Source organism: Strix aluco, chromosome 16 (assembly GCF_031877795.1).
Source record: "Strix aluco isolate bStrAlu1 chromosome 16, bStrAlu1.hap1, whole genome shotgun sequence".
Taxonomy (NCBI): Eukaryota; Metazoa; Chordata; class Aves; order Strigiformes; family Strigidae; genus Strix; species Strix aluco.
In genome coordinates, this window is record NC_133946.1 from 889,164 (window position 1) to 916,906 (window position 27,743).

A 27,743-nucleotide genomic window follows, 5' to 3' on the forward strand; every position below is an offset into this window, starting at 1 on the left:
GTGTGCTAAAAGATGCAGCAAATTATACAGTCCCCTGACATGACTTTGATATCACAGGCTTTCAACAGGAAGCTGCAAATGCCTCACCAATATAGAGTAAGATCCAGAGAAAGCCTCCAAAACAAAACCCCTCTGTTTTCTAGATACTGCATGAGAGAATTTTTGGTGCTGCTAAAATACATATATATACACATATAAACATATGTCAAATACATGAACTATAAAATGAGCTCTTTAATTTCATCATTTGTTAAAAGAATATTAAAGAAAATCTTCTTTTAACTTGACCATGAGAAAAGCCTTAAGCTAGTAAGACGTTACTTTTTAGCCAAATCACAGGAACTTTAGGACAATTCTTCCGACTGTTAGAAGAACTTAATTCTTTCAAAGGAACAGGAACAAGGAGTGGGGAAGAAGGGTTGTTTGCATATGCATGGGAGAATGAAGATACAGTACTGCAAAGAAGGAATGTTAAGCAGACGTCATTCCCAGGGAAGGAACTGAAGTTATTAAAAATCCTGACCACAAGTTAACATATTTAAAAAACAGGATTACAGAATGTTTTACTGATGAAACATGTAAAGAAAGAAAAAAATAATCACCAACCCCCAAAAGCCTTCAGCAACATGAGAATTAATTATTAGCCAGAAGAGGAAAACTCTAAAATCACTGAAATCAGATCCAAATGTGTAGCCCCTAAACCAAACTGCTGAATAACAGTTCAACATTTTCTATGCTGAATGTACATTTTATGATCTTTTTAATCAGAGATAATTGAAGCCACACATGCTCTACATTCAAATAATCTATATATGTAAATTTAAGAAGTGGAAGGAAGAAATAAGCTACAGATGTTCTTTTTAAAGCCTAATAGCTTTTGATCACATGTGCTGTCTTATCTACAGTGGGGTAACTGCATGTTTGTCCTGCAGGAGTAACTTTATTCTTTTTCCTATGAACTCAATGTCATCAGTTGACTTTAAAAAAAAAGATGCTCTCTTTTGAACCTCTTCTGAACTTTAAGCCAATTTAAGTGAGATATTTAAGATAGTCTGGGCATTGCAATAACTTAATTAGCCTTGTGCTGCGATTGCTGGGCTAGTACTTAAGCTAGCTCATTTGTGCTGCCTCAGTACCAGTATGTCACACTCCAGCCTACAGTGTGCAGGGCCTACAGCTTTATAAGTTCTTACAAGGTAAGTCATCTGAAGAAGCAGCCTGAATTATTCTACTTCAATTTAGCTCTTGTATAATCCTGTATTAGTCTATAAAACTGAGATTTGGTGGAGCACTATGTTCAGCTAATGATCTGAACATGTTGAGTTATAGTACAAAACCAGAAATGAAATTAAAATATCTGTCTCCAATCTCTTACCTTGCTGAGGTCTCTTGTTTCTTTCATCCGAGATGGATTCCTCACACACAGAGTAACTTCTCTGTTCATGTTATGAAGCAGAAATAATGCAACACTAAGTAAACAGATATGACTATTAAACAGTATTTTTGAACTGCATGACAAATGCTCAAATGTAAAAACTTTGCAAAAATGTTGTCATCCTTATACTCTGTACAAGCAAGCATATAGCATCTGCATTTGTCTTCTATATAACTCAGGCAACAATATCCTGGCAACCACATTTCAATGGAACAAATCCAGGTAATTAAAGTGACTAGATCTACCATCCATCTCTACCATCCTACCTGACAGGCCAGATTTAATCATTTGGGAAGTGATGGTCAAAAATCTGCCACATACAGTTAAGACATTATCTGTTTCTGAGATACAGGGCTTTAATTTTGCTTGCAACTCTCCATTTAGTTGTTCTTCTCACAGTACTACCTTTCTGAGAACTTGAAAAATGAACTTTACTGTCTCGTACATGTTATACTTTTTACGCATAGTTTGGTGGATTTCATTAATACTTTACTAATAATCCTGTCAAGCTTTGTATTTTATGTATAAAGGCTAAAAGGATTAAATTCACTGCACCACTCTGTTCTCACTTTCTGTATCTAAGGTTGCTAGTACTTCCACAGTGACCCATTTTAGCAGTCAAATACACTGGGGAATCTCATGGGGAACTAAGGGGGAAAAAAGAAAGAAAATAACTCCCTCTTTCAAGAAGGTTGACTCATTCCCTTTTTCAAGCTTACCGTCACAGCCCTATCACGTTAAAACAGACTTAAAAGCACAATGTGAAGTAGCTTGGATTCCCTTAATTATATTTTGCCTGGTTAAGAGACTAGCCTAACACAGCAGGTTGTAAATATGAATAAATTTGGCTTTGAACTATGTTCAAACCTGCAAATACATACCGATGCACAGCACCAGCTTTTCTTCTGGAATCACAGACAAAACACAGCTTTGGAACAGTCTGTCAACATCTGTCCACACAGTTATTCTCTTTTTCTTCTCAAAATTTACCTTGCCAATAAAGAAAAAATATTTGTACCTATTTGATTACATGCTCAGTCACTACCAGCTCATACTCTACTGCCCAATTATTGTGCTGAAACTTAAGATACAAGACCAGGAAAACCTGATAGCATTTTTCAAACTTATAGCAAAAGACGAAAACACACACACACAACATCCTTTGCTTCCCAAGTACACAAAACACAACACAACAACAGGAACACTGCTATCAGCTTCTGCACAGAGGACACCCTTCTGGCATCTGAAAAGGACAAGAATATTTTAATTACAAATCAAGTAGAGCAGCTTGTGCCATAGATTCAGAACAAATAGCTCACACATTCCTCCGTAAATACTAAGACTGCTTGAAATACCTGGGGTATCTAATCTCAACAGACTACAATAGCCTAGCAAAAAGGAATAGATGGGAGTTGAAGGATTCCATTTATACTTTTACAAGGCTACTTTTAATTTAGCTTTTAAAGTACCTAAAGATTTTATTATTTTCAATAGATCTTTTTAAAATTTGATTTATTGGTCTCATTTCTTTACAGAAACTCTGGAGTTTTGAAAGTTACTGTCAGTTGTTCTGCAGTGTAAAAGCAATTTTTCACATGGAAAATGAACTGCACCAATCTGACAAGATATAGGTTGCAGCTACCCATCACACACAGAGATCAAACAATAAAAGAAAAAAAGTGGCAGCACATTTGCAATGTTCAGTGGAGAAGATGGGTCTTAAATCTATCTTCTTAGAGACTACTAACATATATAATAGAGCCTGCATTAAAATTACTGTTAAAAAATTAAAGTTAATAAACATATTAAATACGAGCATATTAGAAAGGTTATGTTGATTATGCACTAAGTATTGCAATTCTTTAACAACAATTTAACTGAATCTACACAGCAGCCCCTGCAGCATACAAAAACAATGAGCATTACTTAATGAACTTTTCAACTGCTGTTGAACTTTCAACAAGAGGGGAGCATAAACTTCCAGTCTGGCAAACATTACTTTTCTTCAGCATTTCAAAGACCAGGAAAAGGCCAGGGAAAACTGTGTCAGCTATTAGACTCAGTGATCAAAGTCACAATGATCAATGATCACATTTTAAACTTGCTGAAAGCTAACTTTTATCAATGTTCACTTAAACAAGTGATGTAATACTGAACAAGTATACTGGTGGTACTGTTATTCAGAAGAGGACAATGGATAAAAAGGAAGCAACACAAGAGTGGTGCCAAGAGATTGCAGGTAGTATCCACTCTGCTAAGAATGTCATTTTCTGTTATTGAATACATACTCAGCTCTAATAATAAGTTTGACTTGAATAGTAAGTTCAAGATGTAAATACTATTTCCTCTCTACTTCATGAAAAAAAGAAGGAAAAAACACAAACCTTTATAAACTACTAGCCATAGTTCACAGGGGGTAGAACAGAGTGTTCTACTGCCGCAACACTACTAAATCCTTGCTTTGATGAGAGCTACACAGCTACAACCATCAGCAACCAGCTATTGCCTCTGCCTATGCTTGAAACGGTGGCATATTTGCCTGTTGTTTCCACATGTTGCTCTGTAGTGAGCAAGCCTGAGAAGAGACTGAACATACAGCTGAGTCTTTAGGAGAGAAGTTACTGCTTCATCACCTCCTTGTAGTACTTGCATTTCTCACAGCAAGTCTGACATTCTTTTGAGACTATAAAAAGCAGCAACAGATAAATTAATGCAATTTTTAGAACAGAGCAATAAAATGCTTTGAAGCAGCAAGCAACTAAAAAAGGAAATCAAACAGCCATTACATCAGATGAATGACAAAGTCATCTGAGATGTGGTACAAAATTTAGCCTGCCATATTCTTATGAGATGATTATTCAGATAAATGTTCAGTAAAGTTTTATTGATTTTTACATTTTAAACTTCTCCTAAAGCCACAGTTCCCAAAAGAAGTTATTATACATAAATCTTATAGTTGAACAAATGATCAAATATCAGCCATACCCCATTTAGGTTTAAGCAAAGCGTTTTTATCTCATATGGTAAAAATTTGTTTCAGTATCTGTTTAGCTGCAGGTAAGCACATACTTCATTACTTCCAGCAGCTGACATGTCACAACTGCTGTGTGTTTGAGCCTTGAGAGTTGCTGCTACATGCTTTCCAGTCTTCCTACCCAGCCTTCAAATTTTCTAATCATAAATGACTTTTTAGACTTTACGTGTAGCCTAGTGAATCAGGAGCCAGAAACAAAGAGGGTAAATTCTACATACCTTTCTCCCTCACAAGAGCATATCACACATACATTTAGCTCAAAAAACCATGATTAGAAACTCTAGCCTCCAATTGTTTCTCTAATATTGCTTGCCATCCCAAACAGTGTTCCAGTTTTTGGTTTACATGAGTCTTCATGATTTCATCTATCTTTACTTCCCTTCCTCAGCTTTCTAACTATTTTGCTCAGAATAAGTAACAACTTTGCACTTTCCAGACAACATGGTTTTCAACTTCTAATTAAATAACCATTTTTCCAATTCAACATCTAGAGCTCACTGTTAAACTCAGAACTGTGACTTCTTTCAGAAAATGTGAAAAATTATTTTGACACTTAACCTATCCCCAGGGGGCTAAAACTTTGCTGTAAGTAAAAGCAGTACTTACTGAAGCAAATCCAAGCCAATATGGGTTGCCTGTTTCTTATACAGTACTCTTCCAATAGTCAAACCATTTTACATGCTAATATACTGCTTTTCCCCACAGATGTGAAGTCAGTGAGTGGATTGGGTAGCTACTATGAACAACACCATACACATGGAAGGTTCATTGTAAGATAGGGAGAAACAATACCTGACAATCAGATGAAAAGATTATCTCAGAAATCTAGTGTTTGCCAATAGCACTGTACTACTTCGCTTCGCACATTGAAACTGCACTGTATTGCCAAAATTGCTTTTGCAAGGTAGAGAGATTATAAACTCATTTACATTTGTTGCAAACTGATTTTACCTAAAAGATACTCAGAAAAATAGTAAGTCACATGAGATTTACTTTGTCCCACATTTATGCCTCCACCAGCATAATCTCTTCTTTCAAAACGGGCAGTTTTACATTAGTAAGTGCTTTGAAAATTCTATTTGAAGTATGCAAGTGCTAATAAACATGCCCTTTGTTTACAGCAGGAAACCAAGAGTTAGTCACATTTAACTTTGTATTACAGACTGCCTTTAACTCCAGTGAAACTGAAAGACCTGATGAAGAAAATTTTATTTAACAACTGCAAGCATAATTTCTGAAAATATACCTACTGAGAATACAATTATGAGACCTGTGTCTCAGTTGTTTTGTGTTTGTTTTTTTTTTTTAAAAAAAATCTGTTATTAAGCGCTACTGCATTCTATTGATTTTACTTTCCAGGTTTATTCATGATTTGGAGGACAATGATCCAAAAGTAATACAAGCACTCATTTAAATACTTCATTTTTGTGCCAGATCCCCAAGTAAAGATTTTGTTTTAAAAGTTGTGAAAGTCAGCTGTGCAAATCCTCTTCATCAGAAGGCTGAGGGAAGAAAAACATCAAGCTGAGATGTTTTCAAAGACAAAGATGTGATTAATAGAGCTTCTCTTTTAGCATGATGCAAGAAAAACTAAGCAAAACCAAAAAGTTACGTGTGATTATTCATTTATTTCCTACAAAACTTCAAAATTCAATTGCTTCGAAAGGTTCCCAAGTCCAGAGAGGGATGTGACAGACTAGGAGCAGCATGAGTACAGGCCCAGCAAGTGCTATAAGAGACATTAACAGAGATTTTTGAGGACTTATAGCAGTTAAACACTCGTTCCTTTTAAATAGGGATAATACTAACTAATCCAAAAACACTGAGAAAAAAATGTATGTTTGACAATGGGTGACAATATGATGCCAGATGAATGTCATTTAATTGTAATTGTTTATAAAATTCAGGGCATGATATAAACGATACAACACACACACAAACACAAGTTTGCAACTGCACCAGTCAACATCTGCTTAAGAGGCTTTAAGCACCAAAAGCCTTCTAAATATCATTTCCTAGCTGAGTGCCTAATTTATAGTCTTTAAATTCTTTAAAAACAGGGTTTGTCTGAAGGTTTTGGGGGATACAATTATAACTAATAGCATGCAATATCTGTTTATGGTTGAAGGAACCATCTCTGAGTGAAAACTGTAGTAGCATTTGTCACCTGAATAAAGTAGGTTTCATAATAATTTAAGCCTCATGTCATTATACAGTTAAGAAGCAGCAATATCTTACTCATGCTAAGACAGCAAAAAAGTTTTCCCACTCAAAGAAACCTTTCCTCTATTTGCAAAGTTTATATAAAGTCTTTATACAGATTTCAAATTATTTGAGTATTCCACTCAAAACACTTCAGTACATTAATCGTTTCTAAATTTATTCATGAAGTTGTTTGTTTCCTTAAGATATTATGGCTTCAATGAGATCAATTAAACATCTATTGTCCATTCCACTGGATGCATAATTTTCATTTACTACAGCTAAAGTCCTACAAATTTATATACTTATCTGGTAATGCTTTTGTGGAAGACTTATTTCTATATTCTACCTGCTGAACACCTGCTCTCCTTCCTCATTGTTTTGAAAAGGATTTTGACCTTTATCACACATTGTGGAAACTTAAGTTTTTCACTATCAAAAAGCTGCAACTGAGCTGTCTGAAGCATTTGTACTCTAGTCTACAGTTTTGCTTCTACTCCTTTAAATACCTCTCCTAAATGTTTTTACCTGGTATGAAATAAAGATGACACCTGATCTTGGATTTTGGTTTTAGATTGAAAACTAAAGTTCACATGGCCTGGGAAGATGGCAGAAATAAATTATTCTTACTGATCACAGTCTCAGTAATGGTTGGATTTTCTGCTGTTCTACATTGTTCTGACAGATTCTTTGTTTCATTTGATTTTTTCCAAGAGCAGAGGCTGTGTTTTGAGATCTTTGCTGCTGTACAAATAGAATGTTATTTATCATTATTTGCTTTCATTAAAAATATTTTATTAAAATATTTTCTCCTTAAAATAGAAAACTGAGCCCTCTGAGCACAGATGCTTATTTTACATCTAGAATGACACCTTTGCTAGCTTACAATATTTTTCCAATGGCTTGTTTGTTACACTGTGGTTGATTAGACTTTACCCAGTAATATTAAAGTTCTTACTCAGATAAACTCTAGGTATCTGTGCAATCTCCACCAAGTCATGCATAAAGAGTCTGCTGGAGACTGAAGCAAATAAGTGCCATCTATGTCCCTTCAATACTGCATCTTCATACTTTTAAATATTTAAAATAGCTTTACTTGGCAAAGCAATCTGCTTAAGTTAATTTCTCTCAACTTATTCTTACTGTCTAAATATATGAAAAGGGAGCATGTTTAGACTGCAAGGTCTTCACGACAGGGACAGTATTATTTTTACAATGTCAGGAACAACAATGTTAGGATCTTTGTACCCAACTGTTAATTAAATAAGTTGCAGAAGATAGATGGGTAACTATGATCAAAAGCTAGCACTCTGACTATTTGTCCTCTTCCCTCCATTATTTATTGAAGTTGTTTGGATTTGTTTACAAAAAAGCAATAACAACAAAGTTCTAAATATTTTTTTTTCCTGAAAATGACTGAAGAACAACCTTGCATTGCTTCCCTTTACCTTAAATAGAAGCAAAGCTGATGAGAACAAAAAGCCATTTCCATTAAAATTCAGACCACATAATTTATCATTTATGTATAGCTGTTCTAACAGTAGTCTTTAATGAAAAGCATTGTTCTGATTATCTTATATGCCAAAACAATAAAGAAAGAAAAGACCAAGTATATCTTAATAAAATTTTCTCTTTTGATGTTGCTTTTTGAAAATAAATAACCAGCTTTCACTACTAAACACTACCTTACACATTCTACAAAATTAAGGTAATAAGAAATTTATGTGGAGGGAGGTTCAAATTTTATAATATGTGCTTACACATTATGGTAGTAATCCTACATTTAAGTGAAAGCAATGTAAATTCATGCCAGGAATATAGAGACACATATGGATATACTGACTGGATGTAGGCCTTTTGCAGCTGAAGCAGAAGAGGAAGAAAAAAAATAACAGTTCTTAGAACTTAGGCACTTCACAATTTCCATCTTCATATCTAGGTAAGACTACTCTGACTTCACAGGGAAAAAGAAAGCAAGTGTTATCCCCCATGACAGAGAAAACGCGTACATCTGAGGTTCTAGCCGCTTCACTGAAGTCAGTAAGAATTTTGCCATTGATTTTAGCGAGTGCTGGGTAGAGCCTCAAGTGACTGACTACATGAAAATTACTGTCCTGTTCACAGCTTTATGCACAGTTCACTGAAAAAAAGAAGCCTTTCAAGATACTCATTACAAGAAGGAATGCCTGCCTTCCCAGTTAACTATTCTGACACTCATTCTCACAAATTTACCAAAGAATGTTGCTGTTAAATGTATTATTCTCAACAGCCAGATCCTAAGATCAGCATGGTACTTTCTGTAATTATTATTGGCTATTATTGTGAGCAGCTTTTATTTATCTTATCCTTCCCCTGCCTTAGTTATGACTCATTTTCTCCTCTCATAAAAAAAAGCAAGAGTAGTTAAACAGTGGATTAAGTTTCTCCCTTTGCTCCTTGAGATGGCTACTATCTATCAAAGTGCTTCCTTTAGAAAAATGCAAGCACATATATGTCACATTAATGAGGGTCTGCTAGGACAACTAAAACGTAAGTGCAAAAGTGTGTTTTATCAGCTACAAATAAACTGGCTTTAACACCAGTTAGCATTGTCGTCACTCTGGGGTTTTTTGTTACACTGGCTGTAACACAGTTGTATTGCTATAAAAAATTCATCCCATGCTAGTTATGAACAGGAGAAATATTAGTCTGCTAAACAGCAAGAAAACAGAGGTATAATTTCCTCCTGGGCAAACAAAACCAACAAAAATATCTATGCAACAACAAAAACCAAACAAAATGAAAGCCAACAAAACCCCTCTTTGCTGTAATCTAACAGCACCTGATTTCTAAAATCCTATTTAGTTGTCATTTCTGCTTTTCTCTACTAGCTTGATACACAGACACATCTTTACACTGCTATTTTACTTTCAGTCACAAGAGCTTACGTTTGAATGTGCTACAGATTTTGTACTTCAATCTCAGGCTTAAAAAAAAAATCAGAACAAAAACCAAACCATACAGAAAAAAACCCTTACAAACAACTTCTCAGAAAAGGACTGTCTCAGGAAAAATGACTTTACTGCAGTAGGACTCCTCATACATCTGATGCTTTGCAGCACTGTGCTATTAGCAGACTGTTGAACTCTTGTGGTTCTATTTCATCTCTGGGTTTCATCATTGAAACCCAAATCAAGTTAATAAAAGTGTGCCAAGGCAAAGCTTTTTTGGCTCATTTACAACTATCCTGCTAAGTGGTAATGTCAGGAAGACTATGCATGGGGTAGGAGCGGGGGAGGCAGCAGTGGCAGGGAAGATAGCTAAGCATTAAATTATTAAAATGTGTTTACTTACTCCATCATGATAGCTCCATTTACAAATGCTTAGTTTACTGAAACTTAGTTATAACTCTAAACCAGTGAATTTCACATGAAAGCTTTTCAATTCAACATCCCAGCTCTTTCATTCAATATAACGTAAGAGGGAACAAGAAAGTTTAAAAGACTTGGGAGAACAAAAGATAGCAACACCCAAAGCCACCTGCACACTTCCCTCCTAAATTTGGGTATTATTGAATTTTCCATGTTGTTAAAAACAATGCATTCATATGGGCTTTTACCATGAAGCAAATATCTGGCCAGCTGTAAGTTTAATAAAATTCTATGCTTGTGCTAAGCACTTCTCTGCTTAACCACAGGACTTAAGGAGACAAGCAGCCACTGCTAAAGCAACAGTTTCAAAAACAAAAAAGGGGGGATGTGTGCAATCTACTTATATAAGCCAATACGATGGCACCCCCCAAATGGGGACACATAAATTTTCACTTCAATTGCATTAGCTGGCAGAGAACTGAATGCTCATAATATGCAGTCCTTAAAATTTACCAGGCATGCAATATCTCTAGTATGTATACTTGTTCTTTTGCTAGAGCCTTACCCAGAAAATTTAGTCAAGTAAAAAAAAAAGCAAACCACAAAACACAACATGGACACAAAGGTTAGCAGGCATGTCCCGTGGTATTTGGTAAACCATGAAGCAGCACATACATTAGCAGCCATTTATGCACAAGTGTCTAACATCCACATGAGCAGAAATGGCAGAATTGGAAGAGAGGCTAAGGCTGTGCCATGCCATTAATGCTTTCACAGGTGCTTCATAACTGAACTGAAAATTCTGTTTCCAAGGTTCATTCCTGGAAAAGAAAAAAAAGGGAAAAAACCACAAAAACCAACAGCCAAACAGACAGCCCCCAAAACATACACCCGTTGCTTTTAAGATGTAACATGGGGCAAAGCACAGACTGTCACAAGCTCACACATAACACTTGCATCCAATTATTTTCATGCAAACATGAACACTTACAAGAACAAACTAGGTATGACAGATCCTATCTTAAAACAGACGTAAATTTCTAGGCCTAAGATTCTAAAACTCAAGCCTTCAGCTTCCCAAATACATCTGACCACTATAAAACAAAGGGAGCAAATCTCCCAGAACAATAACAAAGTCAGCTTCACCACCCTCCACCTGCACAAAGCTTTCTTTCTTTGGGATACTTTTCCTCCCCACCTCCATCACTCTATATATGAGGTAGGATTTCCCATCTTTTGCCTGTCCACAGGAAACTAGACTCACCCTCCCATCCCTCTTCAGAGAAGTCTGTCTGCTACTGTTTTTTTGTCCCCTTCTTCCAAGCTTTCTGCATCTGGGAAACAAAGCCACTTGAAGTTGTATTTCTCAAACCACAGTCAGCCTCATTCCTCAGACCTGACCTAGTGAGGGAGTAAACATGGTCCAGACAAACAATAAAACAGATGCCACTACTCTCTGTATTCCACACTGCTGGCTCCAGCTTCTCACCTGTGGGAGCAGCTGCCTGTCACTTCCTACCCTCCAGCATGGGCATTGGCTTAAATCCGCCTTCAAGTAAGAAGTTTTGCATTTAGAAAACAGATTTAACAAACTGGTTAGCATTTCATAAGCAGAACAAGAAGGTGCAACATTTAAACATTCAGCATAGAATTTCAATCCAAGTGCTTTTTCCCCCTTCATCTGTTCAGTAGTAGGCTTGTATTTTTCAAACAAATACACTGTTTGCTTGCAGCACTGCATATAACATTGTATGCAATAACTCCACTATGTTGAAAAAAAGCCCTTTCTCACTCAGACTGTAAAGCATCTTGTATTCCTAATCTTGCCTCCAAAAAATCGATCCCTTGCATTACATATAATGTTTTGGTTGTTCTGATGTCACCCAGGACACATACTGTCTAGAACACACTAGTGCATCAGCAGAAAATATATACTAAATGAGTTAGCAGGCTTAAGCACTAGCTGAGCATGGTCCTATCTTCTGCACAAGTAAGCAGGGTTAGCACTGGCCTTTGAACTGCCAAGTCAAGATACAGCATACTTGCTGGATGGTCCTTGAATTGGTGTTCTTTCCGCCTCTTCAAACACAGACATGAGAAAATGCTGGAAAAAACATAACAACTGATTTGGCCATCAATAGTCCATAAGAGTCAAGCTTACTGCCTCGTGGCAACTTAAGGTAGTCCAGACATTCAACCAATACAGAATTTCAGGTTTATTTTTTTCCTTTTTACACAATCTCAGGAATAAAAACCCCCCCAAACTTTAAAAATAGATTACTTAAATAATATCAACTCGCCAATTATTCATCAGTGCTGTACCATCTGCTCAGTACTAAACCTCCATTCCTACTTAGTGTTGCAAAAAATGCTATTAAATATCTGTGGGCTGAGTTACTGGTTAAGAACTTGACCCAAAGAATATAGTAGAATTTACTGACTTTAACCAAGCTCAGAAGCCCATTAAGACAGGCATTGTACAGAACCAAGTACAGACACACCTTCTCACTTTTGGAAATATAGCTATTAATTTTACCATTTCTGAAAAAACAAACTGAATGAAAGGCAAAAGGCTTGCCTCCTTCCTTTACACAGTTGCTCTGTCTACATTTCACTAATAAAAGGATGCATAGATAATCGCCCACTACCAGTGTTAGTCTTTCCAAAATAAATGGAAAATTCCTACCAATTTTGTTTCCAGACCAGAGGTAGAACACTCGCATAAAACTTTTCTTATGAGATATACTGATCTAATCTGTTTGCTTTTAGAAAGTTTATTGGAGATAATTAGCTACATGGATTTGGGAAGATGCACAATATACAGTTGCTTCCAATTCCAGGAATCCAAGAAACATATGTTTATAAGGGCCCTTACAAGCATTTATAAGAAATTCCCCTTCCCCACACCTGGTTTTTTTTGTTGTTAAAACAGGTTCAGAATAAATTTGGGGAAAGGAAGAATTTTAAATTCACTCTAACTTGTTCCATAATACAAGAAGCATTTAAACATCCTTGACAGTAAGTCCCACTGATTTTATTTTAAACAAAATTTTTGGAACAAAATTCAAGTTGCCAAAACAAGAGCAGCACCTTGGATGTCATCCTTTTCTGTATAATAATGAACTTAACTCTTCCTTGAAAACTACTAAGGTAACATATGGATAATTTCACAGAGAAGTGTTACAAACCAAAGCCCTGCAGAGGAAAGTAAAAATAAACAATATCCTCTTCTCTTCACTCATCCCATTAGAATAGTAACAGAATATAAACTAAGCAAGACAGCAACTGGTCATCCTCCTGGAAAAGTCACCAAAAGAGTTGCAATTAAACTGTGCAATATTAAGATAACAGAAAAGATCACAAATTTCTCTCTATAATTTCCTACAAAGATGAAGTAAAGCTTGTCATGTGAAACCAGACAATGATGTGCAAACTTTTTTTTTTTGTAAGAGTATACATGATAGAATCTCATTATGCAATTACAAAACTGCTTGGCAGCCATTTGAGGGCAACATGCTGGGCTTTGGGGTGGGGGGTAGGAAGAGGAACCTCAAAACACAGAATGTTACATGAATCTGTAATGTTATGTACTTGAGTCTAATCAATAAGAATAAGCGATTTCACAAGGTCATGACTAAAATCATTAATTGATTTTTTGTAGATTTAGGACCTACCTCTGAGAGCACTAGGGATATGCTCCTTTTGCAGTCTACCAGGTATAATTCAGCCACTTTCCCACATAATTTCACATATCTCAACTCTTTTCAGTTAATGGATGATACAATGTGTGACCTTGTATTCCTTTTCACCAAGAACACTCCAAACACTCACTGCAAGACAGATTGTCAGGAGTGCTGAATGGCCTGTTTACAATGGTGTTCACCACTGTACCTTGGGAGTTAAGAGCGATTATTTCAACAGAGGCCGTTCGTAACTTCCATGTTGTTAAGGTTTGGTCAGACCCTCATCATGGTCCCTACTAGCCCTTTTGAGCTCTATTTTCTGCAGGAGAGATACAAGTTTACAGTAGGGGCCCTTCCCACATTAGCACTGCTGGGACTGCCAAGTTGGGAATTTTGTGTTGCTTAAAGCCCAGCCATTATACAGTCTCAGTCAGTACTCAGAAAAGACAGCATTGTCATTAGCAGTTGTCCTAAACTGATTTTTCCTTCTCTGTGCCTTGCATGGCCCCAAGTCTTCAACACTGTATACCATTTAAAACTCACTGCAGAAGTATTTTCTCACCTCCATGCCATCATCTTCCATCACACTCAACTATCACGTTATCACTTCACAGATGTTTATGCCTACCTGTGTTCTACAGCTAGTATTACTTATCTGCACATTTAATATAAAATCTTTATTACTGAAATGAAATAGAAAAAAATTCTCTGAAGTTACCTAACCAAAAAATAAAGAGATCTTCAGCGTTTTGAGACTTCCGAATTTTTAAAAATACTGATTTTTTTAAAAAATAACATACTAACTGGGAATACATTTTCCAATTTTATATTATTACTACATGACAAACATTTCCATCCATCAGAGACAAAAGCTTCTTATCTGTGACCAAAATATATTGTCTACTTGTTTGGATGTGTCTCCAAGTTTTACACTAATGAAATATTCTAACAATGGCAGAAAGAGCAGTCTCACGCTGCTTCAGGAACCAGAGATACTGGGAAGCACAGTGCTGATATGCAAACTCTGCCCACCCAAGCTGTGCAGGCCTTGAAGCAGTGTAACTACACTTATAAAACATCATATAATCCCTGCCAAAGTTCTGATCACAACCAAAATACATACCGTACTCAAACTCTGCCGGGTACTGATAACAGAACAGTTCAGGCCTAGTCTGTATCCACCTAAGGTCCCTGCAGCACTTTCTAGCCTTCACTGACTAGATTCCACATCCACTGGTATTTTCTCTTTCAAGGATATATACACAGCAACACTTTGAAAAGCATGTGGCTCATGTGGCCATTTGCCTGAGCTGGTTTAAACTAATTCATTTGGATACTTGCCAGGAATCTAAACTGCCGATTTAACTAGACCCCACTGCTTATGTTCAAGGGGTAGCTAGCCAACTAAGAAGAGCTAGAATTTTAGCTGAACAGCTTTCAAACCTAATTGATTTAACTGGGAGGGAAAAGTGCTTTTAACATGCCAACATTCTCTTTATGAGTTGTTTCAGTTTGCCATCAACAAGAGTAGGCAAACATTTGTGTTACCCATAGAAGTGACTTCACAGTCTTCTTAGTATTCACTTTTCTAGGAGCATTTTTAGGAAAAAATTCTCTAAAGAGAATTCGAAAAACCCACATGTTCTCCTTTTTAGCAGTTCTATTTAATATGTAGAAACACAAATATTTTATCTGAATACACATTGTAACTGTTTGTCAAAAAAAGATTGAAAACCAGACACTGAGATGTAGCAACACTGTTTCTCAGACTGAAGACAGTAGTAAAACATTTGTCTTAAAGTCAATTATACAAATTATTAGTGCATCTTAATGGTTTTATGTGACATGAGTATCAGTGAACTCCCTAACATAGCACTGTGTTCAGTATGTTATAACAGACATTTGTTCCACAGCTCAGAAGTCTTCAATTTTACCTCAAATACACTCTTGAAAAGCATTGCAGAATTGAGTAAACTAAAGGAAAATTCTGTATCCTACAAAATTCAACAGTTTACCATTTTAGCCAATAAAATTTTACCCAATATAAGCAAGCAGATAGAAAAAAGGAACTGGAATGAATTCAAGTAATGACGACAGGCTGTTTATATTAAAGAAAAAAAATTTCCTTAATAAAACTTACTGATTAGGTGAAGCCTCTGATTTCTATCAATCTGTCCACAAATTCAATACAACACATCTTGAAAAGAAAGTTTTTAAACATGAGAGCAATATTCACTTTTGTAAATTTTTCTTGTCACTATCTCAGCTCTCCAATAAAGGTGTAGTAAAAAAAAAATCATACTATTGAGTTGCAAATACTATAGAAACTATATTTAAAAAAAACCCAATAAGACATTTTTTCAACAGAATTTACATAGATATAACCATGCTGGTCAATCTTGCCTTGCAGAAGTAACAGACAAAATACTCCTAGGACTGATTTTTTTTTTTAGATGCTTGGCTATTATTATGAAAACTGATGAAAACACATAAGAGCAATTGTTAAAACCCACTATTTCCTGACCTCGTAAACAAAAATGGCTAAACAATTTTCTTCTAGTATTATTCAGACAAAATAACTACACTTCAGCACTGGACATGCTTTGCATCCAGTCTCACCAAGTGCCTATAAAAGTAGTTTGGAGAGAAAACTAATCTGATTGCAGGTTCTTTAGAATACCCAACAATGCACACACATTACCCTGACAGTATTGATTGAATCTAACTTTGAATTTGGCTCTCCGAGACAGGGATTGACCTGATGACCTTCAGAGACCCCTTTCATCATTAATTATTCTGTGGTTCTATGAAGGAAAACTGAAAACACATGGCAACACTTCTTTTTATTTTACTTTATTATTCTATTTCTACCTCAATACTGCCCTCTGCTGATGCTTATACTGCTTGATTATTTGCACGGAAAAACTGTGAGGCTATATTATGTGAATGTTTTAACACTTTTTCTGCAAATGAAGGAAGGAAACAATTGAAGAATGTTCTTGTTCTCTAGTATTCAAATCAGTCCAGCAGGCTGAATCTCTAGGTTTATGTCAAAGAACGTAAGTGATCAATACCTTTACCAGGTCAGTTTGGAAAGTGTATATATATTTAAGATCAAAGAAGGTCTCTTCTCCCTCATGTCATAAAAGTTTAGGCTACTTCACAGCAGCCTTAAAAGCTATAGAATAACCCTATCCAGGTCATATGAAAAGCTCCAAAAGAGAACTATCATCCTTCTTTGCTACAATAGCAAGTCCATACAGGTAATTTGAAGGAGAAGATTAAAAAGGATATGATAGAGAAACCTCCCAAACCTGGACGATCAGAGTGATCAAAAGAATTAGCAGCCATTCATCTCCAGCTGCCTGAGCTGTAGTTCTACATATACAAAACCATGCAAGTAATAGAGAAGAGAACTTACTAAACTTATTATAATCTTTAGTAAAGAAAAGATTTTGGTGTAATTTATTGTCATTAACTCTTGGCAGGTTCTACTTAAGAGTGCAACATCAAAAACTGTTTTAAGGCACAGGTAAAATGGACATATGTAAAAAACAAAGCAATACAACACGTAACAGCCAGCTTCTCCAAACACTTGTCAGGATCATGACTGGCTATTTTAAAATTTAATTCTCATACAACTGAAAAACTTTTATTAAATCTGCTACAAAGCTTTGCAAAACAAAGTCAAAGTTTCCCCTTCAAAATTTTCAGCCTACTTTAATTTCTAAGCAAAATTATTTTCTCCAATGCTTACTTACACTAATGTCCAATCTTTGAAGTATTCTGCAGAAGTGTTTTGTCTTATTTTGAACATATCATTGCTGAATTTGTGCATGTGTTTGTTTTTCTTTTGTATTCCTACAGTCTCAATGGCTAATAAGAGATCCTATTAAACTGACTGTATTCCCTAGTTAATGAGTAATAATAGTGTATTAGAAATCACCATGACAACTTTTCTGAGGGGAAGTAATACAGGTATTTTTATATTAAAGATATCAGGAGAAATGTTTGCAGAAGTGACATTACCAATCACATGTATATGAATTCAAAGGATTCATGGTTTTCACATCTCCTATGATGGTGTACAAAAGCCTCTCATAAAGCAGCATCTGTTTACAAAGAACTAGACTGCTCCATTTACATGCCCATGATAAAATACAAATTACCCTAAAGAAAAGTAAAAAGACATCTTTTTCTATGTACTGCTGAATGGGACATAACAGCATTAAACATCAGCAAGGGAAATTCAGGCTGAAAAACTTTAACAGCCAAGTTAAACAATGAAACATCACCATAAGGGCTGAAGGGTTTCCACCACTACAGTTTCAGACAGATTAGTATTGGTATTGTATTCCTTGTGTACAGCTTCTGCACAAAATGCCACAGCTAAATTAAGAAAATATGTATTTAAGATTACATTAGAACACACATCCACCCTTGGCACTGTTAAAAAAAGACTCAATATTAGAAGCACGACTAAAAAAGTGAGGATCTGAGGCATACATACCAGCTTGTCCAGACTTAAGTCACATAGCTGTCAAATGTACCATGTCTACCAACTTTGCCTACATGAGTTGCCTGGTTTGTTGCTTGAGTAGTGTTACATTTGATTAGCACAAAGGATTTATGCCTGGACAGTATTCGGTTATTAACTAGTTAAAAGTGTTTCTCTTAGAAGTTTTGTGTTTCCAGCACATTATGAATTACCATATGTACACCTTAAAAATCACAAAGTAATCTGCTGAGGCGCTAATGGAAGCCCCTCTTTACCCAGTGAAATAATAACAAGGAGTAACTTGTGAAAGTTGCATCTTCCTTCATTTAAGTGATCTGGGTCTGTATGCATGCACAGTCACTTCGCTGATATAAATAAACTTTTACTCATACTTGCAGAGGCAACATAGTTCTGGGAGTTTCTTTACTGGCTTCTGAATCAACAGAATTCTTGACTAAGTTCCAGTAGCAGCTTTATTAGTGGTGATGTGCAAGCCGGAAAGAACACAACTGCAAGGCTGAGCTTGCAGATAGAAACAGAGTTTTATTTATAAACATACTGCATCATGGATGGCAATTCCAGCAGCAGAGGACAAGACACTAACAGTACCACTACTGCCCTTTGGCAAATGAGATCAGCTCTGAAGTCCAGGCAGACATCCATATACAGCTTACTGAGAGGCCAATTTCATTCCTCACACTATTCAGTCTTACTCACTTTGAGAATGCTAGATATTGTTCTAGTAATATGCAAACACAAGACATTCCAGGCAGTTTGCAATAGAGTATTTCTAGCCTGGTAGCTCACTACTGCTATGAACTGTAGCCTAGTCTCCATTAACAACATGGGTTGGGAATATTAAGTCCAATATGTCCCTGTATAACCACCCTGACATATCAGGGAATACTGACTGTAAAAGATGCCTTGAGAAGGGGTAAGGAATGCCTGAAAACTTAGTTGTACATATTTTTCTTTCTAAATGCTGTTACCTGCTTCTGGGAAGTTACAGTTAACAGGTACTTGTTCAGTTAAATTACTTTAAAATGGATATTCATTACTGCTCACACACCAGCATTATCCACTAGCCACATGGCTTTAGAAGTTGAGCAAGGAAGTATAGTATACTCAGAGCAATACGCGGAAAGAGGATCCAAATTATCTAGTGAACCAGTGCCTAGTATACCTCCTCTCATCTTAAAATAACATTTGCTTCTGGCTGATAACACTTACTGGTTCTCTTCCAGTCTGAGACCTTAATTCAAGAAGATAGCTAGGCATATGCCTAGTCAAGTTAAGAATCAATTGCTCTACTTGCATGGATTAAGTTAACTGTAAACTTAAGTTACATGTTGATAGGAGGTATGAAAATGGTCTTCAAGTAAGGCATCCATCCACATTACTTCTCAAGTAACTGAACAAAATGTCCCTGGCCTTCTAAGAAGAATGTGGAAATAAACACATCAAGTGCTAGACAGAAACACAGAACAGGCATATCTTAAATAACTTAATAGCTAGATATGCAGTGTGCTATTACAGTGGAGTTTTAAAGTAATCTGATTTCTGTTTTTCACTGACAATGTAAGATGATAAACAATAAAGTGTTTTCCATTATTAATAGCAAGATGCATATTAAGACATTATATAGAATTATTGGCAAAAAGGTCGAGTTTTAAAACTTTTAAAAGTTCACTTCTTCCTTTTGGTATGAATTACAGAAAATATACCTACTTCACAATTGGTAATTAGATCCACTAGAATAACAGTTTCCATCTTGAGGGGAAAAAAATTTGTTTTTTTTTTTTCCCCAGACAAAGATTCCATCCTGACTGCAGGACCTAAAGTTATTAGTGTGCCCAACAAAAATTAATTACTTCTATTTAAAAAGTAAGAAATATATGTTAATGAAACATTAGGGGGGGGGGCAGGAAGGAAGGAGGAGGGCACAAAGTTATATGAAAATACACTGGTGAGCACAAAGTAAACCTTAACGAAGTCCCAACATCTTTGACAACTGATGTTAGGAGTAAATACTGTTCAACCTGTAGCTATGTATTCTAGCAGTGTTATCTACTAAGGTCAAAGGAAATATCCATGAAATCTAAGTTCATGGACATGTAAGTAGACAGAAGAGCTAGGTTACTTACAGTTTATTACTTTAAATGTATACATAATGTATTATATAGTATACTATAAAATATACATTAAATATAATGTACACATGTAAGGAAGGGGAAAATATATATCTCTGTGTGTGTACATATACTTTATTTCAAAATACAAATATTTATTTTGACATTCCTGATTAAAAAAAATGATTTAAAAGGCTGTGGAATAATCTTTTAAGAGCTTTAAATGTTTACTCAGACAGGTATCAAAAATCAACACAGTACCCAAACTTCCAAGCTTAGGTCTCCTGTTTACATCTTAAACCTTACATATTCAAAACATCTACACAGGCAGGCACTCCAAAGCATTTTATGAATTAAAATATAAATCATACCCAGTTTCTGCAACATCCATGACATGCAACCTTGTCCTCATGCAGACTTCGGATTTTGTTCTTGACATTTTCAAGCACATTAGAAATAGGCTTTAAGTCTTCAGAATTCTGTGTGCTGCAAAAGAGATTTACATCAACTTTTAATTTATTTTTTTTTAAAAACTAGATCAGGGTATTTGCAGTCACAGGCTATTGAACAGACCTGAAAGATCTCATTTGTCAGGATAAGTACAAAAAGGGCATTGATCTGGTTAACGTTGTCACTTTAAGTGCTTAAACAAAAGCGGAAAGGGTTCTGCAGAAGAAAAAAAGGGGGACAGCAGAAAAGTAAATAATCAGAGAAAAGACTATAGATGTTAGACATGAAAATTAATTGCTTTTTCTATTTGATTTCTATGTATAGAAGTCAGTATATAGTTTATATTATAAATCACATTAATGAAAAAGACATTGAAAACAACCAGCCACCCCCAGGAAACAGAGAAAGATTTGTTGACATATTCCCAAAAGCTTTCTTCATCTTCAGGCTGATTCTCAGGCTTCATCCTTCCTGAGAATTTCAGCACAAGTGTTCATTGTTATTTTTGGAACTGACTTCTACACTCAAGTACTTGCTTGTATAATGTGTTTTCCTTTCTTTAAACTTTCTGTTAAAACCATGGCTTTTAGAGAGCATGTACAGATTTCAGAATGAAAAATAATTGTTTTAACAGTGATACAAAGCAAGGAGGAGATGTTTTAAATAAGATCTAGTCCCTCCACTACTTTTGTAACATGTTCAAAAGTGAAATTAGAGTAGCAGAAGACATTGATCTATATACCCATTTTGTAGTTTTTTCCTTACCTTCAATTTTTAGTACACAAATAACATTCCATTGAATATGGAGAGCATATTTTATATCAAGCATTTTACAAAAAGTATCTGCTGTTATTTTATGTCAAAGTAGCTGTCAAAAAACATTTTATGAAAAATAATTTTATCAAAAAGACTAGAGGATGATAGAGATGCTAGATCTCAACGTTCTTGGGCTAGCTACTAATATCTCTGTTAAAACACCAGGTAATTTTGATCTGTGTATTGAGCAATTTCATTTCAAAGAACATGGTATAAGAACTAAGGAGCCCTCCTAGAAGAAAGCTTTGGCAAAGAATAATCAGCGTAGTCTCCATCTCGAGCTTTTTTTTTTCTTTTAAAACTTTTGCTCTGTTCAAGTGTAAGCTTTCGTAAAACTAAGTATTTTAGAAAGAGATAGAATACAGAATGGCAAAATTCCTGAAGTTCATTAAGTAAATTAAGAAAAAATTCGTATCTCTCTAGGTGTATATCTAAGTAAAATCTTAAAGACACCAATTCTCCTAGCGAACAATCTATACTAGAAATCAGTGTTACTTTCATTCTTTACATTTCAGCACTGCAATTCCATCTGATACTTCTACAGCCTTTTGTATAATCCTCACTTGTCCTGTTAGATGCTGACATGCATTTTAAATCTGTAATGCTAGTGCATAATCCCTGAAAAAGCCTTCACCAGGAAGAGAATGAGAAAAAATAAGAGTCTACCTTTGCTAAAAAGCTCTTTGTATAATACATGAGATGTTTATCATTCAAACAAAATTTATCATTGAACAATTAGGTGTTTATCAATCACAGCTTCCTGAAACAAGTAAGCGTATTTTTGACATGTTGGAACATACTAAGGCCAAAGAAAAAAAAGATGACTCCAAAAGGAAAATTCAAGGCTGTGACTAGAAAAATAGTAAACAGAATGCTGGATAGACTGTGAAAATGAATGATTCTTTTTGTTGCCTGAAGGTGGCAATAATGATGCTGTACTTACCATGCATTTCATCGACCGTTTTATCTTTGGAAACTTTGTGAGTTTTTAAGCATTGAAATATTAACTTTATGGAATAGCACTTGTACTGCTAACTTTTAAGGTACTATTCTTTTTTCTTTAGCCCCCTAGAGGACAGAAGGAAAGTTTCCTGCATTCTACAAGCTGCCTCTAGAGTTTTTTAAGAGAAACTCTTTAAAGCAAAGCAAACCCAAAACTATACTGTTTCTGTGATTCATTTTTTTTTTTAAACCACAGTTTTATACCTACTAACGAAAGTTAAATGCAATACACAGAAAATAGAAGGCTATCAGTGCAAAAACTACCCAAAAAAAAAATCACCCTTTGAAAACCAACCATGAACTGGTCCAGGGTCAGACAAGGTTCTGCATCCACAGAAAGACAAATAGAAATGCTTCCCTACACCCCCCATGGAGAAGGATACTGAAAAAAAGTGCAGCTATAGTCTCAGTTCCACAATATTCCTTGGTACCAAGATGTTACATTTTATGCAAAGGGAAACTACAACCAATGTACAGTAAATTGAAGTAGACCTGTACAAAGCTGAAATACTTGGCCTGCTAGTGCTAGGTAAGAGGATCTGCAGGGTGACAGTTTTAAGTCCCACAGAATATACTAGAGTATTTAGAACAAGTCTAGTGTTACACCATTTTTGTGAAGTATCTTCACCTTTCAGGTCTGCAGGGCACAAGAGACGTTTTTAATAATACATGCTGATGTTAGAAATTAAAAGTGAAGTTACTTTGCTGTTAGTGTTTCTGGTACTGGGATTTCAAATGAGCATATGGTTGATAGAAATGAGAGTGCTAATAAAGGCTAGCAACCAGTTAATTGACAAATAGGGATTACAAAAAAGTCAGCAGTACAGTTAAGCATGAAGCATAAGCATCTCATGGTTTTGTACCTTAAGTACAAAAGCATTCTCTCTTACCTTCAAATACACAACTTTGAAACCACAAACTATCACAGACACCCCTTAAAGCTTCTGTTTGCAAAACAATACTTGAGATTTAGGTGACTATTTAACTCAGTAGGACATAATTATATTTATCAGATAAACAAGGCAAATACAATCATATGAAGTGTGAATAACACCAACAAAAAAGTTACTAATCCTGGGAGCACAAAATAATAGTTTTTCGTAGCTCTACAAAATGCTTCTTAGTCTGTAAAGATACTACACCTTCAAGTAAAACATTAACATAAAGCAGTAAAGACCATCTGTTCTTATAGCTCTATCTTGTAACATTTACACAGTTTTATCAGAAGAAAAAGAGCTAGTTTTGTAGGAAAAGAATACCTATAATATTGCTCAATGTACATTTAATAGAGCCTGCTTCAGCATTCCTCACCAGCAAGACAGAAATTCTTGACTCCCTCCTATAGCAAGCTTGATGCGCATAGCTAATTCAACGGGCTCTGGAACTAACACAATATGAAACTTCCTAACAAAACAATTTATATACCTATTAACTCAATTTTTAGCACTTTCTAAACCAACCAACCTGTGGGAGTGTCAGCTCTGTGCAGCTGTGGGAGATTCAATGTTAAGAGTCAAATCATGTGTTACTGGTAAATGATTAAGAGGCAAGTCGGCATTGGCCTGTCAGCCCTGCACAGCTGGGGGAGATTCAGTACTTAAGAGCCAAATTGACATCAACAAAGGAGCTCTGTTGGGGGACCTCTGTCTGGGGAGCTTGGTGAAGATCTCTGCTGAGGGAAGCTCTACTCAGGAGCTCTGTTTTGTGCCAGCTCAGCAAAGAGCTGGTTGGTCCTGTGCTGGCTTGGACAAGTGCTAGCTCTGCTCTGCACAGGCCTGGAGAAGCAGCAAGGCTTGGAGGAGGAACAGGCCTTAGAAGAGAGATAAGAAACTGCCAGGCTGTGCTAAGGTGGATGGAACTGTCTGAGGGGAGAGAGGTTTGATGACTAGTTGCTGACTTGCTTATTACAAAGTAAGAGCTTGAATGAGAGTATAAGTATGTATTATTGTATGAGTATGTATTAATGTAAGAAGAGAAAAAGAGATATTAAAGAAAATAAACAGCCCCTGCCCTGCAGAAAGAAAGAAGAACACTGTGATGTGTGAATTATTTTGGCTACTACAACTTACTACAGTTTAGTATAATTTAATACAGCTTATTTAAACTTAATACACCAATCCAGCATTTTACTAAACCTACTTACTAGCTCTTTAAGGGCCCTAATCAGTCCCCCCTAGGACACCCTGCCACACCCCTGCCTACAGCTCAGGATGCCCAGTCCTGGCCTGAGTTACAAGGTCTCTAGCTCAGTGACAGCTAGGTCCCTACCTAGCCATAGATACCTGCCTGATCTGGACCTTTGCCTGAGGATTTGTTTCTGCCTTGACCTTGGGCTTGTCTTGTCAGTGAGGACCTGCCTGGCAATTGCCAGATGGTGTTAGACCCTGCTTCACTGACTGGTACTTCCAGCCTGACCTCAGACCTGCCTCATCGCTCTGGACTTGCCTGATATCTGCCCTGCTCAGGTACTCTGCGGTGGGGGTCAGCTGGCAGCGCCCCTGGCCTGCTGCTTGGATGTGCTCAGCGCCTGGGGTCCCTCCCTGAGGCAGCAGCGGCCCTCACTGCTCCCTGAGGCACAACACTGCGCTCTTCAAACCACCAGTGTAGGATGTCTTTCTTTTATTCACAGGTCACAAGGGGAAGGTCAACAAGTGACTATCAGAGTGATGGTTCACACTGTTAAAATGGAATTAATATGTACTCTGAAGATTTCTAAAACCAGGCCTATCTTTAGTCTAAAAACAACCCTGAAGAAAAAAGTTTTTTATTCTATCAAAAGTAAAGAAACTTTCATACTAAAATACCATGCTCTGACCACCCAACTATTCTCAATGGAGGCTTATTTATTTAAGCATACACACCTCAAACATACATGGTGATTTGCTTGCAAAGAGTAGTGGTCAGGTAGGTAGAAGCCTTTTTTATTATGTTATTAAAGTAGCTTAGTTAAAGTTGATTTTCATTTCTGAAAAAGGCTTATATGTGGTAATGAAGGCTTTAAATATTTTTCACTGTATATAACATATCGCAAGTGTAAGTTCAATTTACTATATATTACTTTCTATCAGTATTTCTAGATAACAACCCAAGTTTAAAAGTAGTAATTTAAATGTTCATCATAATAAATTTCAATGAAATAAAAGCAAAAGACAGCAAGATAAGTCTCTTTTCTTGAGATGTTCCTAAGCACTCAGAAAGTAAATAAATAAATAGCCTTTTTCACCAGAACAATATTTTATACATTAAAGAGTTTCTACATACCCAGTAGTGATTTGTTATCCACATATATGGAAGAAAGGAGTCTTCCTGACTCAACACAAAAGTCAATAGTTTGCATAGTATAGTAATAAAATTTTCAACAACTTAAAACTTTCCTAGTAGGTTTATACCAGGAAGCAAGAATTGTTTTCCCTCTTTAACTTCAGTTTAATATTCTTAAGGCCTGAAGCTATAAAATCTTTCATTTAAACTAGTTTTTTTTCCATGAGGAAAGCTAGTTTACTACAGACACTAACTGCTGAACAAACATATCAGAAACACTGTCTTTTCAGTCCAAATTGTTTCAATGTAAATTAAAATATCTAAAAGGTAGTTTATTTGTGAAAAATTAGCCTATAAATCAGAAAAATAGGCTTAGGAACTCAGTATCTTGCTCTGCAGAACATTGGTTTTGGCATGTTTTTAATGAAAAAACGCATGCTTTCACTCCATTAATGTCAGTGTCACTTTGCTTTCCTGCCACACACAAAAGTTTCTCTACAAAAAGTATTTACAGCACATACCTACTCAAAGACCTATGTTACTAGCAGAAATACTAGTTATACTTCATTGGACCAGGAAGCTCAGTTCAGAATAATTAGTGCATAAATAAAAATCAAAAGTTGAGATTCAAAATGTTAACTAATTAAAAATACTACTTGCTTTGGCTTCAGAGAACAGGTAACACTGCAAGTAAGCTAGTCGTTACTACTATAATATATACTATTATAGTAATTAACAATTAAAATTTTAAATAAAATTTAGTAATTTAATGCTTTATAGTTATGACTATCAGTTCAGTCCACATTCTGTATTCTGTGGATGGTTAGCTAAAGGACAAAATCAAGTTTGCTTTAGGGTTTATTAGGCTGTGTAAGTAGCATGTAACAAATTTTTTTTTTTAATCTTCTTAGTAGAAATGCGCCAGTGGATCTTTTAGTCTTACTACCCTTTTTTTTTCCATGGTACAGCTGCAAAAATATCTAATATTGGTCATATGTTACGATGCATGCTGTGTTTTATCCAAATACATCAGTGCATCTGCCATGGTAATTGGAAAGAAAAAACGATTTAGGAACCCAATTTTTAAATTTCTTCTTTTCTCATGCACCTCCAAGTGGCTGAATGCCTCACACAAAACAAGTTCCAGGATCAGGGCCTAGGTTCAGGATTCAGAATTTGATCAGGTTCAGTATTTGTAATTAAAAGCATGTAGATAATTTGCAAATAGTTGGCCACACTGTGGCTAAAAAATTGTAGATGTGTATTAACAATATTACACCAACTAAGCTAGTCAGATAGTATGTATTTGGATTTATGCATTATTTGTTTTTCAGCAAAGACAGGGAAATTCCACACATTTCAATGCACTTGGTTGGAAACCTTTAATAATTGTAAAATGACATGAGAAGAGGCATAGCTGGAGGGAGTCGTGGTTATGACTCAGAGAGCTACTAGCTGCAAATCTATTCAATTTATCCCTGTGTGTGTGTGTGTAAACACACACCATTATCTCTTGGCATCATATATATGTATTTCTATAGGTAAATACGTGATATATATGTATAAACGGGACTAATACCTGTCTGCAATCCCCAGTAAGCCCTCACTCTGTCCTGAGGGGACGGCTCGCGTTTTAAAAGGCCACCACACGGAGGAGCGCTGGAAGCGGCCGCCCGGGAGGTGATACAGCGCAGCCCGTCCCCCTCCAGCCCGGCGCCGGGCCGGGGCTGGCGGCTCCCGGGGCCCGGCCCGCCAGGGCGGCGCCCGCCGGGGCCGCGCCGCTCGCTGAGGGGCGCGCGCGAGGCCGCCGTTGCCGCAGCAACAGGGGCGCGCGCGCGCGCGTCCGGCCTCAGAGCGCTCCCTCCTTCTCACGCAGGGGCGCG

At 36.3% G+C, this 27,743-nt stretch overlaps 1 protein-coding gene across 3 annotated transcripts in view; it reads right to left on the reverse strand.

Moving 5' to 3' along the window:
• The window catches only part of IRAG1 (inositol 1,4,5-triphosphate receptor associated 1), a 116,807-nt gene extending 89,253 nt beyond the window's left edge, over positions 1–27,554 (reverse strand). For 2 of the 3 annotated variants that reach the window (XM_074842042.1, XM_074842041.1), the window contains exons 1-5: positions 21,164–21,208; positions 20,905–20,997; positions 20,703–20,817; positions 2,317–2,425; positions 1,376–1,469 (exon numbers count right to left, since the gene is read on the reverse strand). The gene's annotated coding sequence lies outside the window, so the exon portion shown is untranslated. Of the gene's footprint in view, positions 1–1,375; positions 1,470–2,316; positions 2,426–20,702; positions 20,818–20,904; positions 20,998–21,163; positions 21,209–27,439 lie in introns of those variants that run through there. The other variant, XM_074842043.1, reaches the window with a different exon arrangement.
• Between the last annotated feature and the right edge of the window lie 189 nt (positions 27,555–27,743).